This window comes from Zonotrichia albicollis, chromosome 3 (genome assembly GCF_047830755.1).
Source record: "Zonotrichia albicollis isolate bZonAlb1 chromosome 3, bZonAlb1.hap1, whole genome shotgun sequence".
Taxonomy (NCBI): domain Eukaryota; kingdom Metazoa; phylum Chordata; class Aves; order Passeriformes; family Passerellidae; genus Zonotrichia; species Zonotrichia albicollis.
This window is the reverse complement of record NC_133821.1, coordinates 50908260-50921604: the sequence shown is the minus strand read 5'-3', so window position 1 is coordinate 50921604 and position 13345 is coordinate 50908260. Positions and strand designations below refer to the sequence as shown.

General features: G+C 39.2%; 1 pseudogene; it reads right to left on the bottom strand.

The window, feature by feature from the left end:
- LOC141728641 (uncharacterized) overlaps positions 1 to 13345 on the bottom strand; it is a 42530-nt pseudogene that overhangs the window by 14159 nt on the left and 15026 nt on the right.

Genomic DNA, 13345 nt, shown 5'->3' with positions numbered 1-13345 from the left:
GCAGGAGAGGAGGGACAGTATTCACACATGACAGCTCCAAAGAAAAACTACTGAATTTTTCAAACTGTATTAAGCAGAGAGTATCTGCCACTACCAGGGTCTCTGATTTTCTGTCCATGAAAGTTATGGCTTTGGGTTTCTTTTTCAGCTTTCTGTCTCTGATATCCTGAAGCTCTGATCTCATCTCAAAGCTCCACATTCTGCCTGGTCAGCAACTCAACCTGGTCCCTCAGTTTGCTACAGGCAGCACACCAGTAGGACTCAGTTCTCTGGAACTCCTCCTGCAGTCCAGCAATCTGCTCTTTTAATATCTGTCAGTGAAAAAATAGAAGTGTGCCATGACATTGCCTGCTCTGACCTAGGCATGCCCACCTTACATATCCAGAAGCAAGCGTGGAGCCTTTTGTTCTGCTTAAAGGTCTACAGTATTAAAGTGTGCAATAAAAAAACAATCACATTTGAAATGATTTCAACAAAGAAACCCACTCCCCAAAAAACAACAAAAAAACTACTTTGCAAACTCCTATATTTAAAACAAACCAATTGTTACAAAATGAGCAGACACAAGTCCGTGCTGAAGAAAACCACAAAATTCAAACTAATAGTGTAAATAATCAGCATTAAATGTCAACTAATGTCTTTAAGAAAAGGCTAGAATGCAAGGTAGATTTTAATGACATGAATGTCAGGTAATCAGATCTTCATGTGGTTAAAAGGAGACTGGAATACTTTGATCCTTCTCACAAACAGCAGGGGATTGCAAAGACATAATTTTCAATTGAATTGAAAATGAAAGTAATGAAATTGGGAGATGACATTTCCATATGCATCCATCTGCATTATTTTTGCCTTCTCCCTTTTTCCTTTACCCATGCTGATGCAAACACTGGGTCCTTTTCCTTCAGGGCACTAATGCTGGAGAGTGCAAAGAGAATACTGGTGAAGTCGAGCTAGAAATGTGCAGTTTGCTCTGCAGTCAACCAATTGTTGAATGCAACCCTTTCTCACTTTGCAGAACTTGTGTGTCTGCCCATTTGATCCTGATCACATTCCTTTCTTAGCTGTGAGCTGCCACCTCTGAATTTGGCACATCCAGTCATTTTTGAAAAGCAGCAGACTTCTGAAGTTGGGAATTTCAGAGATAAATAACCCCAAAATATGTTGGTTTTGTTTTTTGGAAAATTAAATTTTTGAACCTGCACTCATTATGTATTTCAGGTGGGAACAAAAAGCAATGCTATCAAATTCCATCTCTAGAGCTAGGCATAGTCAAGAAACACAACTATTCCCTGGAAAAAATTATATTTTTTTTTTCTAAACCCATGTGAAAAGAAAACTGAAATTTTAAAATATTGTGCAGCGAGTACATTCAAAACATTTAAAATCAAAATGCTGAAATGGCCTCACTGAAACATTTCCTGTTGCAAATGCGACTTGTAGACAAATATGCAAGATAAGGAGAAAAAACATTTACTATATGTATGGTCCAAAAATATGTATCTCAAAAATGTACAAATGAAAAACAAAGTATAGAAATTTTGAACAAACTACTATGTTGCCAGTTTTAATTATTCTGAAGCTTTTTGATCATGAAAGTAATTCAAAATGTCAGTTTGCTGTCAAATATATCAGTTTGGTTTAGATATCCTTTTGCAGCAGAACATTGTTCCAGACATTTCTGAGCTTTACTATTGCCCATTCTTTTATTTTGTAAAAATATGTCTTTCAGCTGCCCCATCTCTGTCATTGGCTTCACATGATTTACCATTTTTTTCTCTGTTTATCAGTAATTCTTTTAGAAAATTGCCCCTCAAGTCATATTATGTCTAGTTGTTTTTTATAGGGATAATGGCCACAGATAATCAGAGATGATTTTATCACTAAGAAGCCTGAAATAAAATCTTTAAAAAGATAGAATCCCCTAAAGGAATTGAGAAAAACAATATAATAAATGATTTGGGGATGTAATTAGGCAGGTTAGGTAGTTAGACACAGGGCTAGATATGATAAAATACCTCAAAGTCAAAGATCAGGATAGTGTAAAGAAAAAAATAATAACCAATACTCAACACAGGAATGAGAATGATGGCCATTAACTGTGTTGCACATGGCACAATGAGTCCTAATATTTACAAGTAGGAAAGTTTACTATGCAGGAGTTGGAAATTTTTCAAGAGCCAGCTCAGCTGAGCAAATCAGTACAAGGAAGTATGAGGAACATGGGAATATTTTAACATCCTTAAAAAGTGGTAGGCACAACCTAAATTTTTTTCTAATGCAAAAGAAAGGGATGTACATTTAAAACACAAGCCAAAGCAATATATAATTAAAATTAAAATCTTCACTGTATATCTAACTATTCTAAAGAAGTGGCATCAATTATTTGCCATGTGTAGAAAATGGAAAGATACAGGAAAAACCACAGGATGTTTGTATGGAAGGATATTAATTGATAAGAACTGAATATTTATTCTACAGAAGACAGCTTACTTGCATTGCTTCTGATTTCACATGTTCTCCAATGACTCTAGCTGTTCCTTTGAACTTGCTCTGGGCAATTTTTTCTTTCTGCAGTAAGTGAGCTTGATCTCTATTGTATTCCAAAGTGTGAGTCAACTCCTGGCTCCTGACAGTCTCGAGATGGTTTATTCATGTTCTACTCACAAAATAAACAAAGACTATGAAATTGGCATATGAAACTGTAATGAAGGACTGTCTTCAAATGTACCTTCTTTGGGCATGATCTTTGGAGGGGCTGGACATGTCCCTCATATGCTGATACTGCTGGAGTGGCAAGCAGTTATCAGCACTTGTCAAAATTAAGGTACTTCCTCCCTGGGAACACTCATGCATGCGTTCACCTGCAAAATTTCTTCTATTTAGCAGCTGGAAAGAATTCTAATTGAAATTTTTGACAATATAATGACTGTGAACTTAGAGGCTTTTAAGCATGTTTTGTATTCAGATAGCTAAATTAGGGCAGACCTGTGGAAGGCACAGCTTGTTGCCTGCCAGCACATCTTTGAAGCCCTGCAATCATGCAAAGCTGGGGACTGGGCTGTACTTTCATCTGCCCAGTCATTACTACAAGTCAGATTAGCCATGGACCCGAATGAAATGGGATAGAGCATTTACTTTCCACAGGTAAACACGCTCCAAGAGTTAAATGTGGGTGTTCAGAAGAGATTTGCCTTTGAACTCAATGGCTAAAAACAGGACTGATCTGGAGAGTCACTAAACACTCAGAAACATGAATCAAATACAAAGAAGAATACAAATCTTTCCATATCCTCAAGCAGAGCTTAATTATTTGACTGTGATCTAACCTCTTAGTTAATTTTTAATCTGACGTGAAATAATTTGTGAGCTTCCTGCTAACAAATAAAAAGTGAGCTTCCAGCTCCCTTCATGACGTACAGCCACCATCTGTCCTTCACTATTACTCAAAAAGAAACATGAACTGCAGGCATATAACCTCAGCCCTGAGGCAGCCATTACCTCATATTTCCCTCTCAGTAAAAGAATTTAGCACCTCAGGAGCAAAATGTGAAAGTTCTCACAGATACTAAGAGAAAAACAAACTCCCTATGTCCTGCTGCTCTTTGTAATTAATTACCTAATGTCATTGCTGTTGCTGTTTTCTATTCTAAATAAACTTGACTAATATTCTGGTTAAAAGCAGGATGGAGAAAGCCTCAACAACAGTCAATATAAGTATTAATTCTCCTCAAAATAATCAAACTGAATGAACAAATAGAGCCCATGTGTGATTATGTCTAGCCTCCATATCCAGATTAGTTACTCTGAAATACAATGCACTATAAAACAGGTAAGATGCAAGATCTATGTTCACCATTTTCCACTGCAGATTGAACAGTACTGTGTTAAGTCAAGGCTGAAAACAGGTCCTGACCTGAGGAAATGCAATAACCAAGGATACCAGGAGCACTTGAGACACTTTGGAGCTGTTGATGAACAGCTCATAGCCCAGCAATAAATTACAAATAGGAGCTAGGTGCAGAACACAGAACATACATTAGAAATGGCTAAGCATTTTGCACAAACTGAAATTCTTGCTTGCATGCCAGGCACACCTCTGCATGAGGAAAATTGAGACAGGGCTGCCTGTGAAGCAAGATCATACATGAAGCAAAAGTCTTTTTTCCTAGACGAGTTTTTCAGTGAGATGCAGGTAGGAAAAAATAAACCAACGACCAACACGTTGGCTGCTGCAATTGGTCCAGAAAGTGTGCAGATTCCATAGTATAAGGAAATTGTGCATTAAAAATGGCAAACAAGCTGCACTTGTTGGAGGAACAAGAAAATTACCATCACACAGAATCCTCTGGCTGACACCCAGTGCCAGCAGAACAGCCTCAGTGCTGCAGGGGTTGGAGCCGCAGGCTGATGCCTTGAGCACTGTCCAGGCTCTCTTAGGCACCAGACACACACAAGACACTGCATCCCAACTGGTTTTACCATCTTGCTTATATTGTTTGTGCCTGGAAAGATCTGAAAACAAAGTGCTTGGAAACAAAGGAATGGATAGGTTTGGGCAGGTTTGGGCATGTTGTGCTGCTCTGAAAAGGATTTTCATTGCTTCCAGGGAGCACAAGTTGCCACGCAGCACAAGTGAACTGTTATCAATGGGCAGTCATCTTATGCTCCTAACAGGGTTACTGATTTAAAAATGCAAAGCAGATTCTCGGATTGCATAAATCAGCACGGGGCCAACACGGCCAGGGAGGACAAGCTGCCTTTTGCAATTAGTTTTAGCTCATAAATTAGAAAAAGTGAGTGAAAAGATGTACACACTATACTGGGCAGGCATTTTTGGATAAACATCTGTGTGGAAATGCTAGAGGCTACTGTGGCTAATGGCATGAATAAATCCATGCAAGCTCTTTTAAAAATATGCGTTATTATGAAAAAGCCAAAGTAATTGCACTGGTAAGGCAGCAAGGTCAGCAGGCAGAGAATACAGTGCTGGCAGAATTTGGCACTGCAGTAATTCTGCACCAGCACATCACTCCACAGTCAAAATTTACAGCAGTAAAAGTAAAAGCAGCACTTAATTTCATTAGTAGTTTGATGAATTGCCAGATCCCACAAATACATCTGGAACACCTATCATGGTCAACAAGAGATACAGGAAGGATCTTTAATGAAATCATTAATTTTTAATACAGTGCGAGCAATTTGTTGAAAGGCAACTAGAGGAGAAAATGATACAAACGAATAAATGCAAAATAGCCTTTTGCACTATTCCCATCATCTTTGAAAAGAAGAAGAATGGACAAGCAGATCTGAAAAATAATTTTTTACTTTGCATAATATATCAAAAACTAAAAAGACCTAAAAACTAAATACTAAAAACTAGATACTAAATTATGCTAATTTTGCACCAGTTAAGAACTAGTTTTGAAATGCAAAGAGGAAAACAATCTTTTCTGTGTTTATAGTAGATGGCACCTACTAATTTCTAACAGATTTCATCACATTCAGGGTTCTTCTTTAATTTGATTGTAAGCAAGCTCAATTTTTATTAGAGGCATTTATTTAGCCTACAATTAGTTAGTGTTGTGAAGATACTTCCATTACAAACCCCATAGTTCCAAAATTATTGATTGCAGGGATTTTGTGTTATTTTTCTTCCTTGAAGATGTAAACAAAAACCAAACCGAACTAAAACTTTTACAGTATTTAATAAATACAAATTACAAAAGCAACTCTCTTGAACTTTCAACTTAAATTTATATGGTATCAAACACATTCTCATTCTGATCAAAAGATTAGTATTCCTGAAATAAGAATGCTGTTGACATTGATGTGTGCTCTACACTTTTTGTTAACCTCAGAAATATGTGCTACCCTGATGTGAACGTAAGAAGATCATCCTTTACCATATCAGCAGCCTGATTTTATATTAAAAAAAATTAGCATAACTTCTTACTGCTCTCACTGTAATCCAAAGATATTCAGCAAATTATGGGAAGCATTTGGCATTACTCAACTTTAGACCCTAACTGCAGAAGTGTTTTGAGAGCTGGCCTACTTCAGTGAGGTGCTTTACTTTTAATCTAGATGGCTAAATAAGAGTTTCAGTTCAAAAACAACACAGATGTCCCTGGAAAGAAGCTAGCTGGCAAGTAAGAATTTAGCAACCTGTTTTTAAGGATTCTAAAAAAAAAATATTTTATTCACTGCACCCACAAATCAGTTTCTTGTGTGTACACATTTACCTGGAAAAATGTGTTGCTTCCTCAATTTCTTCTCTCACCACAGTCAGTGAAGGGATTCTTCCGTGGTGTACATCAGTCTCTAATCTTCTGCTAAGAATGCTCCAGGTTTCTTCTGGACAGGTATCTATGATAATACCCAGAACCTTTATGTGAATATTTATGGACCCTCACTATGTTTTTAAAACCACTGACTTCATCATAAGTGCAATAAGCTTTATTGCTTAAGCTATCAAAAATAATTTATGTGTTTTGCCTAATTATGCAAGTATTCCCTTCCCATAGGTCTTAGTACTGCAATCCAAACCCTACAAATTCAGCAAATGAAACAGATTTGGTGTATATTAGTGTCAGTAGCTGAACTCCTTTTTAGGACTGTGAATGCCACGTGATGGTTCCTCTTTAATACGAATGTAACTTCCAAAGAGGCCTCAGGAAACCTTTTTTAACATAAGTCTGACACAGAGTATAGTGTGCTTAGTGGATTGTGACAGAGCAATTGAGAGCCATCAGAAGTGAATATTTCTGCCCTGTGATTATTGCAGATAGGAAAACTTATTCTGACTGATCTTACATAAAGAGAAAGCAAATGGATCTAGGATGAGGAATCAAGGTGTGGGAAATCATTCAGTGGAAACTAAGAAATGTCAGGAACCTGTTTAATAAAATGGACTGCTGAAGCAGGACACCATTTCATTACCAGAAGTAAGATCAAGAAGTAAGGGTCCAAAGCTGAGAAACAACGATTGACCAAAAAGCTGGGACCACATTAAGGAAAAACTGAGTGAAGATGTTCTTAGGAAATTGTAACATTGTCACTGATCTGAAGCTTTCTGCGTCTTAGGAGAAAAAACATGCAAATTTGGGAGGTAATTTACCCATTTTTTAAAAAGTCACATATGGTATCTCTGAGGAACTTAAATAAAAAATGTGAACATTTCACTGTCAAAGGGTGAGTCATACCTAAGCTACAGGGAAATCTAGCCCTGACTTCAAGGATTCATTCAACACTGCACCCATTTCATGGGATCAAAAGTCTGCACCTGAAGGTGAACCTCCAACAACAGACTTAGGAAGAATGACTAGCGATGATAGAGAAGCTAGGAGCTTGCAGATGTATTCTTCTCTCATCTCTGTTTTTTCCAGTATTTCTGAGAAATACCGACAGAGGTGGGCATGTAGCTAGGGAGCACAGGCAGAATGAGTCATAAATCCAAGACAAAAGCTTTTCCCCAATGAAAAATAAACACAAATCAAAACTTGGGTAGTTCTTACCCAATGTCTCTGCAAACAGGTTTTTTTCTGTAGTTTCTCCACTTCAGGGAATTCTTTAATTTTGAAACTAGGAAACTCCACTCTTGAAGATGGCAGATGTAAGATTTTAACATTGCTGGCCCTCTTCCCATTCTTTGACTCAAGCTCATGCTCTCTCCTTTTCAATCTTGTGAAATGAAATAGGGACTGCTGAAAAGAAGAGGGAGCCTTGCTCCCTTTCAGACCAACAGCTCCAGCACTAGAATCACTTCTGCTTCTGCTGCAGGAGACATCTTGTTGACCTGAAATTGCTTGAATGTATATTGTTTTCTTGGTGGTGGTCTGCTGTATTTCCTAACAGAGATTTTTCTTCTGTTCCACTGGGTTTATTGCTAGGATAATCACCATCAGGAAGATCCCAATGTCTGTCAGTGTGATCTGCTCCCTGAGGCACATGTTGGGAGGGATATTGAGCATGGTGAGATTTGGGGTCATCATCACGTTTTGGGGGTAAGCAAATTGACTCACAGGAGAAAGATGCAACTTCCTGTGTCGAGAAAACTGTTCCCTTCTTTTTCCACTCTTGCTGCAAGGTTGAGGATGAACTTGCCTTCTCCACAGCCTCAGGCGAGCTACAAGTAATTGATATTATCTTGTCATTTACCATCTTAAGCCCAGTACGGATTTGCCTTGGGTTTCTGAGTTCTGGCTCCCCAGAACAACTTCCTGTGGGCAGACCTGAACTCACTTCTGACCCTGTGTGAATGCAGGACCTGTTCTCCACTCTGCCTCCTGGATGATTTGTATCTACATCCTACACCATACATACAGAGGCATTGTGCCTCTGTAGGACTTCCTAGGGAGTTTTTGCTCCCTCTATGAGATGACCTTCCAGAGGGTGATCCACCCCACCTAGGTCCTTTTGCAGAGTACCCTCTATAAATCTTCCAGCAGTTTTGCCTGCTTTTCCTAGAGGATTCATGCAATGAGTCTCTATTTCCTCACCTACTTGTAGGTTTGTGTCTGTCACTGTCTTGGGACATGGTTGCAGGATTTCAGGCCATCTTCTCTGTGGTGAGTCACCAAGATTTTCCTTTGAGTCTTCATCTCCCCCATCTTATTTTTCTTCTGCACTTTGTTCAACTACTTTTTTTTCACAGTCAGTCTTAACCTTTCTCTTCCTGTCAGCCAAAGCACAGTCTGCTTTTTATTTTCATGTGAATCCATCTGCATGGAGCTACTGACCTGCAGATTTAGCTGAGCACATTCCCCTGGCTGCAATATGCCTCTGTTCACTTGGTCAGACTAGGACAAATGACCCCAGTAATTCAAACCAGCTCTTCTGGTTTGGAATGCTTGCTGTCTTCTTTTAAAGGCTTCTGTTTAATTTTTCTGAGCCTTGCCAGGCCTTCTCTTAATTTCAGAAAAAACCTTTGGAGGTGTTAGTTTTTGCTTGCTCTGGAAGAAAATAAAAATAAAATCCTGACAATCACAGACAGAATCATTCTCCAGAAAGGAAGATATTTACAATAACTGAAGAAACTGAAACCAGAAATCTGAAAGACTCTGGGTATGGATAACTGAGTGCATAAAAAACAGTCCTAGCATTCCAGGGAAGGTGGGAGAAACACTGTTTTAGAAGCAGTCTCTATGTGATGCCTCCATTAACTCATTCATTAATAGAGTCAAAGGGTTAAGATGGTGCTAAATGTCTATATGATAGAAGATAAGAAAAGTTCTGTCCTTCTTTGTTTTCAGGGGAAGTTTCAGTAGTTTTGGCAATAATTTTTAGAGTAGTTTTCTCAGTAGTTTTTACAATAGTTTTCACATAAATACATCATTTTGAAATGTTGTTTTGCCAAGGAGACCTGGAGAAAATTTCTGAGTGATGAAACACACAAGTGATGAAACTTCCAAGTCACCAAGCTGGACTAAATGCTGAGGCTGACACCTAGAGGTGTCAGGCATAAGCTCATCTCAAACTGTACCCATGGCAAAAAGCAGAACACTCCCACTGTACATGACCTTTGTATAAAACCTGTATTTGGAAATGCCTCCATTCTCACAGCAGTGGCACATAAGAGACCAGTTATTATGGAGCAAACAGAGTCAACCTTGATGTCTAATTTAACTAAGTGTCTTGAGACCTGGGCATAAACTATGACCCAGAAAATAGGTGGAAACAGAGGAATTCAGTGGGAAATCATGGAGGAATGTATTGTGATACAGCCCTTCTTCTTCCAATATCACATGAAAGAGCAGTGGAAAAATGTGTTAGCATGTAATGAACCCAAACAGAGCCCCCGTAGTATCTCTGTCCATGAGGATTTGTTAAAAACCAAAGTGAATACACCAATAGCAACAGTACCTGTTGTTCCTTCTGCTGTTTTTATATGAGAAAAGTTTTAAGTTGCTCTTCAACAAATTTTTCAGAAGTCTTCTGTCTAAACACCAATTTCTGGTGTGATTTGCCTAGGCAAGGAAAAGGAAGGTACTTATTCGTAACATTCTTTATTTAGTTTTCTTTTGATAAATTGTGTGGAGGTGATATGGAGTTAAGAACTGTAAACAGTCTCTGCAATTCTTTTAAAATGGGAAGATTGTTAGTAAAATCTCCCTATTGTGTGAATCCAGCTCTCACTTTAAAATATCCTGTCTAGACCAAGCATTAATTATGCTTTCAGCAAGCAAAAGTTTTTGACTTGTTGGTCCTCAGAAATAGGTAAAAAATAGTCAGAAGAAAAAACATTTCAGTCATTTTCTTCAGAGTAGGGCTGATGACAATCACAAAGAATTCACTGTATTTCTGATGGAATGGCTTGGATTAGATGGTGAAGAGTGATAGGGTAGAAAAAAATAATGTCTATAATGTTGTAGAGGGTGATAATGAAAGCTGGCTCAAAATGAAGCATAGTACAGCATACATGAACATATTTCAAAGGAAATGTACTTGACCCTTAATTTAGTCACTTATTAACAATTTCTACTAAATATTAAAAAATTATTGGGTTAACAGAAGTGCTGGTTGTGCAGCACATCACTGTCCTCCCTACACTCCATCTCTACCGAGCACCACTCTACCATGGACAGCCTTTTCATTTGTCAGTCTGTCTCTATCACCACACCATGAGCTAATAATATTAGATTTGCATGGAAAACTCTTGCTAAAGAGGACTCAACATTAGTCAATACTCATTTCAGTGAAGCTTGCTTCAAACCAAATATAGCCTGGTGCCACAGCAAAAATGCCATGAAGAGCTGGAGAACATTCTGTGCTTTATTTTCATCCAGCTCACAGTAACGTCACAATGTGAACCAAAGCACAACAAGTAGGGGTGACTGGGAGACAGACTTCAGAAGCTCATTGCTGATCCAAAAATGCATACATGGACAGGGCCACTTGCCCAGACATGCATATGGTCCTGCCACATCTTCCCAGCCTTCTGCTCTGGAGGTCTCTGTCTTCCTTCTCTGCCCAACTCCCCATATGGTTAACACATGAAAATTCTCATGACATTTGCTCTCAGTCTGTGCTTTCCGACAAGTTTACTGCTTCTTTTTTATACTTGATGAGAGGCTCAGCATGCCAAACACCTGCTGCTTCTATGTGCATCAGTTGAGGAAAGATAATAACTCTGAGCATTTTTTCCATCACCAGTGCCAGCCCATCTATTCTTGCCCATTGTGAGCAGCCCCACAGTGCTCTTTTGCAGTGTAGTGATGAACCAAATCAGAAAAGTGATCCAAGTTAAATGTTACACTTCTCTCCAGATAATTTTAGTAAGGGTTACTTCACTGCCCTGTTCAATATATAGGCATAAAAAAATTGGCCTTGGCACAGCTGAAGAGGCAGAAGAACGACAGGGATGAATGAGATGCCATCATAAACTGATGGCCACTGCAGAAGTGATGGCACATCAGTAGATTTTATCTCTCCCTGCCAACTTTTGCCTTCCTTCTATGCTTTGAAGATCACAGTTACAACACCAGTTCATTCATATGGGCTAGATCAGCATTCCATAATACAGAAGTAGATCAGCTGCCAGGCCATAGACCTGCCCAATTTCTGCCCATGCACACCTGCCACTCTCAGCAAAGGAAAGAGCTGTTGTGTTGCATATTAAAACAAAGAGTATATATACCATCAAGGGAAAACATGTGTTTGCAGGCTGACTGACTGATAATTTCTCATCTGGCTTCCATATTGCCAGTCTTCATCTTTCTCTCTATGCCAGAGTGAGATGAAGAAATCTCCTCCATTAGTTGTTCTCCTTGTTCTTCTTTAGTAGCAGAAAAAGTTTCAGAGAAACGTCTTTTAATTGACTGCTCTCTAAGCAGCAGAAAAAAGGACAATGTAAACAGTCTTTATAGAATGAATAGATGAAAAATAAACATCCTAAAATAATTAGAAATGTTTGTGTTTTCAAAAACATACACAAGGTTTTGATTTTTGAAAACATTTTACAGAATGCACTTGAATTAAGTCGGTGGAAGGATGCAATCTGTGGGAAAAAAATAGGGTTTTGATCCTCAAATCTAGGGCTGGAATCATGGAAAGGATAAGTTAAGATGCATGTTCCCTGCCTATAGAGATTTGTAGTGCTTGCTTAATGTGTTCACTACAGAATGTGGCAGTAAGGCACTGTTAGACAGTACTGAACAACTTGTGTGTCTGTAATTATGTGACTCGTAAGCCAGTTCATTAAACAGTTTAATAACCAATATTTGTACACATGAGACTTTCTAACCAGGAATTTTCTATTCTATTTCACAAAATTGTAAATGTGTGCATCTTCCTATTGAAGCTCACTGGGTGTGTTCACCACAAGAAGGCAGCTTCTGCTTCAATTATTTTTTCTTCTGAGTGTCAGCTAGTGGTAAGTTGCTCTTTTAGGTCATGTTAGGGCTGACAACTGGAGCAAAAAGTCTTTACTTGCTCATTCATACCACACATTGTTGCTGTAGCAGGAACTGTATAACTCACTTCATCATGTAAATACAGTCAGTGCTGTTGAAGTCCTTTGCAACGCACTGGAAGGACTTTCTGGTCCAACAACAGGAATACAAACGTTTGTGTTCATCCCTTAGTCTTCTCCAGCTACACACTAAATATTCCCAAACATCCCAGTCCCATAGAAGACAAGCAGTGCAGTTTCTACAACCTTCCCACCTGCCTTGCACCAGAATGTGGCTGAGGAGGCAGAGGTGACACAGGAGGTTGACAGCAGCAAGAGGTGCAGAACTCACGTGTCCCTTCCCACAGGTCTCACATGTGAGGCTATGCCACCTCCAAAATGCTTTAATAGGGGAGGTGCCCAAGCTCTTTAATTTTCAACCAGTGCTTCCCAGTACAAGGCAAGAGCAATGTGTCAAAGCAGCTGTGCAATTTTCCCCTTCCCTTCCCTTCCCTTCCCTTCCCTTCCCTTCCCTTCCCTTCCCTTCCCTTCCCTTCCCTTCCCTTCCCGTCCCGTCCCGTCCCGTCCCGTCCCGTCTGGAAAGGGTTTATGTGGGGCTCTCTGTAGACTGAAGCAATGTTTCAGTGCTTATCCCTTTAAATAAGACTGTGAAATGTTAAGCAAACTGTTGGTATGCTCATGTTTGTGTTTCCAGACTCATCACAACAGTCAGAGAAGTGTGACCTAGCCCAGTCTCTGTGGAGGGGTGGAATGTAAGAGAATGGAGGTAGTGCAGAAGGCATTCTCAGCCCTGAGGAATTGCAGCTATACTAATTACCAAAGATTAGGAACAGGCCTGCCCTTAACAGTGTCCAATAAGGGTAAGTGCTATAAATGAGTGGGTTAGGTGGTTGAGAGGAGAGCTGGAGTTTGTTGGTTGTGCTGTGAGGAGATGTC